Consider the following 7,549-nt stretch of genomic DNA (forward strand, 5'->3'; position numbering starts at 1 on the left):
TGAGGAGTTCAGGCCAAATGTCAGGTAGAATGTCCCATATTCTCTATTTGTCTTTCTTTTCTCATGGTGTCATTTAACTGGATTTCTGTTCCCCATCTTCTTCAAACTTCAAGTTAGAGAGTTGATTATACTCAGATTAAGTATCTTTATGGAGCACTTTATTGCAACACATTATAATGTCTAGTGTCAGGCTGTTCCATCATTAATAACGGTAAATTCAGTCACTAGGGGAAGGCGGTGACCACAAGCTTTCTCCATTGTACAGGCATGTTTCCCACTCTGTAATCGCTAGAAGTCTGAGGAATGGCATTTGGGCACCATGTGACTCTTGCTCCCTATAATCTTTCACCTAATGGTTCTTTAAACTATAGGCTTTATTTTTAGAGCAGCTTTAGGTTCACAGGAAATTGAAAGCACAGAGTTCCCATATACTCCCCACCTGCCCAGTCCTCCCAACATCAACACCCCACCAGAAGGGTCCATTTGTTACAATTGATGAACCTACATCGACACATTATTATCCCTCAAAGTCCGTAGTTCACATTAGGGCTCACTCTTGGTGTGGTATGTTCTACGGGTTTTGACACGTGTATAATGACATGTGTCCATGATTACGGTATCATACAGAATAGTTTTATTGCCCTAAAAATACCCTGTGCTCTGCCTACTTATCCCCACTTCCTCCTAACCCTGGGGAACCACAGACCTTTTTACTGTCGCCATAGTTTTACCTTTCCTAGATTGTCATACAGGTATTGATTGACTTACCACCCATGCAACTTACGACCATTCGACTTTACGACCACAATCGCTAGCCACGACCGCTCCGCATCTGGCAGCGCAAACGTTGCCCAGCTGGGCGTATGACACTGCGGACCAGCTTCCGGCAGCACTACCATCTCCGCGTGCACCATTTCAACTGTACATATAGCCTACTCAACTTACGACCTAATCGTGTTACGACCGGTCCACGGTCCCGATCGTGGTCGTAAGTCGAGCACTAGCTGTATCGTTGGAATCATACGGTACATAGCCTTTTCAGATTAGTTTCTTTCACTTAGTAATATGCATGTAAAGTTCCTCTGTGTCGGAAGGGGAACATCACACACTGGGGCCAGTTGAGGGTGTCTAAGGGAGAGATAGTGGGGGGTAGGGAGGGATAACGTGGGGAAAAATGCCAAATATAGATGATGGGGGAATGGAGGCAGCAAACCACCTTGCCATGTGTGTACCTATGCAACAACCCTGCATGATCTGCACATGTACCCCAGAACATAAAGTACAATTAAAAAAAATGTTCCTCTGTGTCTTTTCATGGCTTGGCAGCTTATTTCTTTCCTTTCTTTCTTTTTTTTTGAGACAGAGTCCTGCTCTGTCACCAGGCCGGAGTGCAGTGGCAGATCTCAGCTCACTGTGACCTCTGCCTCTCAGGTTCAAGTGATTCTTCTGCCTCAGCCTTCCAAGTAGCTGGGAATACAGGCCCGCACCACCACCCCCAGCTAACCTTTGTAATTTTTGTAGGACTGGGTTTCACCATATTGGCCAGGCTAGTCTTGAACTCCTGACCTCGTGATCCACCTGCCTCTGCCTCCCAAAGTTCTGGGATTACAGGCGTGAGTCTCTGCGCCCGGCTAACAGCTTATATTTCTTTTTAGCCCTAAATAATATGACATTATTTGGATGTACCACAGTTTCTTTATCCATTTACCTGCTTAAAGACATCTTTATTGCTTCCGAGTATTAAAAATTACAAATAAAGCTTCTATAAACATCTATGTGCAGGTTTTTGTGTGAACATAACTCTTCAACTCCTTTGGATAAATACCAAGGAGCACAATTGCTGGATCATGTGGTAAAATTATGTTTAGTGCTGTAAGAAGCTTCCAGACTATCTCCCAAAGAGGCTATAACCATTTTGCTTTCCTCCGGCAGTGAATAGGAGTTCCTGTTGCTCTGCAACCCATCAGCATTTGGTATTGTCAGTGCTTTGAATTTTAGCCATTCTAATAAATGTGCAATGCAACTCTTGATTTTAACATCTGTTAATGACCCTTGCCTAAATCAGTGATTACACTTGGGCGTGCAAAATGCTGATTTTCTAGCTTAGCATTCTTTCTACATTTATTAACTGGCCTTCCTCTACAACAGGTATTATTTTGCTGTATTTTTTTTAAGTCTTTCTTGCAATGGAGGATTCTAAAGAAAAGAATGACTCTCTTGGCCATGAGGATTTATCATGCCTTGTGCCTCTCAGGGACTCACAGAAAGCTACATAGTAATCGACTGTTGCTCCATCATTTTTGTATGCCTCATAAAACCTAGCCAATGTCTTGCATATGCCAAGTACTCAGTAATTATTTGTTGAATTTAAGAATGAGTTTCAAATACCGTTATAGATGTGGCCAATGAACTCTCAGTGTATTTATAAATTCCTGGAAAATGAAAATGATGTGAATCAAATATATTATGGCAGAAGAGAAGTATTTTGAAGTACAATACTCTGAGCTTCTATAGTTATTGTATTTCAAAATACTTTTAAGATTATGTATCATCCCATAATTACTGCTTTATATATCTCTCTCTTTTACTAGACTATGAATTTCTCAAGGGGAAGGTCTGAACAAATTAACTTTGTATTTTTAGTACACAATGAGGAGCATAACTCACAATCAGTTCTTCATAAATATTTGCTGAATCCATGAAATAAAGTTGTAAGATTGGTTCACTATTGGACTATTTCTTTTCCCTTCTGTCATTCTAGCATGTCTCTTTAAGCCTGTGGCTTACTTTCTTAGGTTCACCATGTGGCTGCTAGTATCCAGCAACCATATTTAAGATCCAAACAGGAAGAAGGGGAAGGCAAAAAGCAAAAAGAGAATTTTCCCTGAAGCTTGCTTCTGCTGCTTCTGCTTTTAGCTTCATGATCACTCCCATCTGCAGAGGAAGTTGAGAAATGCCATCTTTTAGCTAGGCATATTGCTCCTCCAGTAACATTAGCATTCCGTTACTAGATAAGCAGAGGTAGTATTCTGGCACAATCAGTTTGGGGCAAAATTTCCTCTTTTTCTATCTTGAAATCCTTAGTAGACTTGTCTTGCCTCTAGTTGAATTCATCCTTCTAATTTCTCTTCTGAGGAAATAATACTTTGATACACACATGTATATATACATATACATATATATATATACACACACATACACACAAACATGGACATGTACACGAATGCATATATGTGTGCATTTATATTATATATGCACATAGAAATATATGCTTCTATACATATGCACATAAAAGCATATATGTATGTATTTATATCCACCATTCCTATATACACTCACATACATACACACATATACATACACATGCGCGCGCACACACACACACACACACACACACACCCCTTTTTGTCATAGCTCTCTGGGAATTCTCTGGGATTGATGTTGAGGAGAAGGTTTGAAAGATCAGAACTAACAAGGGCTGGAGTATAGAATCAGACAGGACTCTCTTCTGCAACGTCCAGGGGTGGTTTTGATTAGTGCAGTGCTAGGCATGCTTACTCAGGTGTTTTCTTGTTTATTCAGTAATTACTGAATTTACACTATAATCATGTATTCCAAACAATCACTGACATCAAGTGCCAAGTGTCTGCCCTGCAATAGTGGGCGTGACATTTGGGGAGCCCACTGTCCAGCTCCAAAGGAGGCCCGAGCTTAGCAAGGCCTCTGGACACTGCTGATCAGAAGAGCGAGAGGACAAGTGGATGGACTGTCTATGCATCTTTGTCTATCTTCATACCTTTGGCCATGGGAGGTTTGTCCTCAAAACGCTGTTCCTACCAAAAACCTTTGTATTTGCTGCTGACAGTTTAATCATCAATTCCTCATAGCACACCCACATCCCACGCAGCCATGAGGATCACAAGGTGCAGAAACAGCTCTTTATTCCTCTAGAGTTGAATTGTCTTAGCTCTCAAGTCTCCATTTCTATTATGGCAGATGATTAATCTTGTTATTCCCTATGTCTTCTAGGTTAAAGCCTAGTCTTTTCTGGACAGATAGATAACTCAAAATCCTACACTCTGCCCCACTCTATTGAAAGCATAGGTCTTCTTGGTTGAGTTTCTCCATGGCTTTTGATGCTGATGTCACACCCTTTTCATTCTTTGTGTCCTTCTACCCCACAGTGTCTTCTGCTGGGATTTCCACCCTGTTCCGCTCTCCAGGGGTCAGGTCACGCATGTCACTCTGCCTCCTCAGACCAACAACAATTTCTTCACTATCCTCTTTAAGTTCCTGCTTGGCCTTTCCCTAAAAAAGCGGTGGTTGGCTCTTGGTGCCCTCTCTGTGTAGTGACCCATTGCACTTACACATTCTGTTCTGCTTCCTTTCCTTGGCCGAGTCTTCCAGACTGTGCATTCAGAAGCTCATAGAATGTTTCTCTCTCAAGTTTGTGTCTTCCAAAGGTTTGTTTTGCAACTCAAAGCCCTGTTTTTGACCCTTTGCCCTGGTTGAGTAATTTTTTTAATTATGCTTTTGCTTGGGCAATACAGCTCAGACATAGGACATCTCACTAGTAGCACTACATTGGGTAATGTTTCACAGTACCTTTCTGTGAAATCCCTTGAGAGTCAGGGGGTCATCGCAGGTCCCCTGAGCAAGTATTCACAGACTGACAGCTGGCTTGACTCTGCCTCTCAGATTTTACTATGATCTTTCAATTGTTAACTGTGAAGTGACATTTAACATGAAGAAAAACTCAGGAGCAACACTATGAAAGCCTCATCATACTGACCTCTGCCCTAGTCCTGGAGTAGGAATGCAGGAGATTAAACATCAGAGGGAGAAACATTCAATGAAGGAGTCCAAACCCAGGTGAGATTGCCTCCTGTCCAAAGAGGAGCCAGCAGAGCTTTTAGTTCCAAAGAATATAGAGCTTTCTTTAGACCCAGATGCAGAAGCATTTCAGTGGCTGGTTTAGGGGTCTGGCAACCTTGATGAGGGATTGGGGTTAGCTCTAAGCAGCTAGGGCTGTGCTGCTCAATAAAACAGCCAGTAGCCATCTGCTATGGTCTGAATATTTTCCAATATTTTAATGTTGGAATTTAATTGCCAGTGTGATAGTATTGAGGTGGAGGTTTTAATAGGTCATCAGATCATGAGGGCTCCATCCTCATGGATAGATTAGAGCCCTTATAAAAGAGCTCAGGAAACTAGTTAGCTCGCTTTTGGTCTTTATTTGCCCTTTCTGTCTTTTATGAGTCATGAGGGAGAGCCCTCATGAATGGATTCGTGCATTATGAAAGGTCGGGAGGAAACTAGCTTGGCCCTTTTTGCCCTTCTGTCCTTCTGCCATGTGAGGACACAGCATTTATTTCCTCCAGAAGGTACGGCAATGAGGCACTGTCTTAAAAGCTGAGGATTGCAGCCCTCACTAGACACTGAATCTGCTGGTGCCTTGATCCTGGGCTTCCCAGCATCCATACCTGTGAGAAGAACATTTCCATTAATTATCAACTACTCAGTCTAGGATTTGTTATGGAAGCACAAGCGGACTAGGACAGAAATTGTTACCACGAATTGGGATATTGTTAATAACAAGTACTTGAAAATGTGAAAGTGGCTTTGAAACTTGGTAATGGATAGAGGCCAGAACTATTTTTGAAAGTGCATGCTAGAACAAGGCTAGATTGCTGTGAACAGAGTGTTAAGGGTGATTTTGGTGAGAGCTCAGAAGAGGACAACCTAGAAGGAGAGGTCTTCTTAGAGATTGTCTAAGTGGTTGTGATCAGAATGTTGGTAGAAATGTGGACAGGAAAGGCCATCTTGATAAGGTCTTAGACGAAAATTAGGAATATGTCATCAGAAACTAGACAAAAGGTCATTCTTGTTACCAAATGGCAAGGAACTTGGCTGAATTGTGTCTGTGCTTTGTAGAAAGCAGAACTTGCAAGCAATGAACTAGGATATTTAGCAGAGGAAATCTCCAAGTCAAGTGTTCAGTGTGCTGCATGGCTTATGATAAAATGCAAGAAGGGAAAATAAATTAAAGATGGAATTTATAATCCTAAAATATACAGATGTTAAAGAGTTGGGAATTTCTCAGCCTATTCACATAGGAAAAAAAAGGGGCTTGTTTGGGGGAGAATACCAATGGTGGCTGGCAAGCTACAATACTATACATTAAGACAGTGGGATAATGACCCTAAAGGCATTTCAGAGATATTTGAGGCTGCCACTCCCATTACAGGCCCTCAAGATTTGGAGGGCAGAGTGATTTCAAGGGAGGGGCCCAGGGCACCAGTGGGACCTTACAGCTCTCTGTTGAGGCCTGCCTCAAGTCTCTGCTACATGCATTCTGGTGCAGCACTTCCTAACTGTCCCAGCTGTGGCTCAAGCAGGCCCAAATGTGGCTACGGCTGCTGCTACACATGGCATAGGCTGTAAACCTTGGCAGCATCTCTGCAGTGCAAATTCTTTAGATGGGCAGAGTATACAAGCTGTGGAGGCATGGCTACCTCCACCTTGAAATAAATTTCTGTTGCTTGTAAATTACCCAGTCTCAATTTCTTTAGCCGAGTTTTGGAAGAAATATAACACACAATTGGAAACATTCAGGCATCAAGGCAGGAAGCAACAGTGCATGATATGAGTTCAAGATGATGAAAACTCTTACTGTGCTGTGCAAATAGCTGCAGGATTTGAAGTGAATGTAAATGGAGTAGTAGAAGAAACAGCCGGCTGTGAATGTGAACAAAGGGGTTGTGACAAAATGGATATATATGTCCCAGAGGGAATGATGCCATCAAAAAACCTCACACACATAATTCTCAGAGATATTTACATGATGTTGAAAGCATAATGCATAAAATATTAAAATCTGATCTGAACTTAGAAAAGTGTGGGAAAATTCAAGAAAGCAAAGTAAAGATGCTCTTCTCATATGGTGAGTTATATGATGAGAAGAAGACAAGTACGGTTTGAACTTAACACATTTTTTTCATTTCTTTACTTTTTTTTTTTTTTAAAGCCTACAGCACCTGGTATTTCCAGACAGTCTCCTATCCAAGTACTAACCAGGCCCGACCCTGCTTAGCTTCCAAGATCAAATGAAATCAGGTGCGTGCATGGTGGTATGGCAGTAGACTGAACTTAATGCATTTTTAACAAAGAAATAAAACACTTTAATTCTCAATATTTGAAATGTTTTAAATTACAATCTGTCACCTTACACTAAAATTAACTCCAGATGGATCAAAGACTTAAACATAAAACCTAACACCATAAAAACACTAGAAGAAAACCTAGGCAAAACCAACCAGGACATAGGCATAGGCAAGGACTTCATGACTAAAACACCAAAAGCATTGGCAATAAAAGCCAGGATAGACAAATGGGATCTAATTAAACTCCAGAGCTTCTGTACAGCAAAAGAAACCATCATTAGAGTGAATCGGTAACCAACAGAATGGGAAAAAATTTTTGCAATCTACCCATCTGACAAAGGGCTGATATCCAGAATCTACAAACAACTAAAATAGATATACAAGAA

The 7,549-nt window shown here is 41.3% G+C and overlaps 1 pseudogene; it reads right to left on the reverse strand.

Annotated features, from left to right (window-relative positions):
* Positions 1 to 7,025: 7,025 nt before the first annotated feature.
* LOC119471779 lies at positions 7,026 to 7,144 on the reverse strand (annotated as a pseudogene).
* Positions 7,145 to 7,549: the final 405 nt, after the last annotated feature.

This window comes from Cebus imitator, unplaced genomic scaffold, assembly GCF_001604975.1.
Source record: "Cebus imitator isolate Cc_AM_T3 unplaced genomic scaffold, Cebus_imitator-1.0 Scaffold73, whole genome shotgun sequence".
Classification (NCBI taxonomy): domain Eukaryota; kingdom Metazoa; phylum Chordata; class Mammalia; order Primates; family Cebidae; genus Cebus; species Cebus imitator.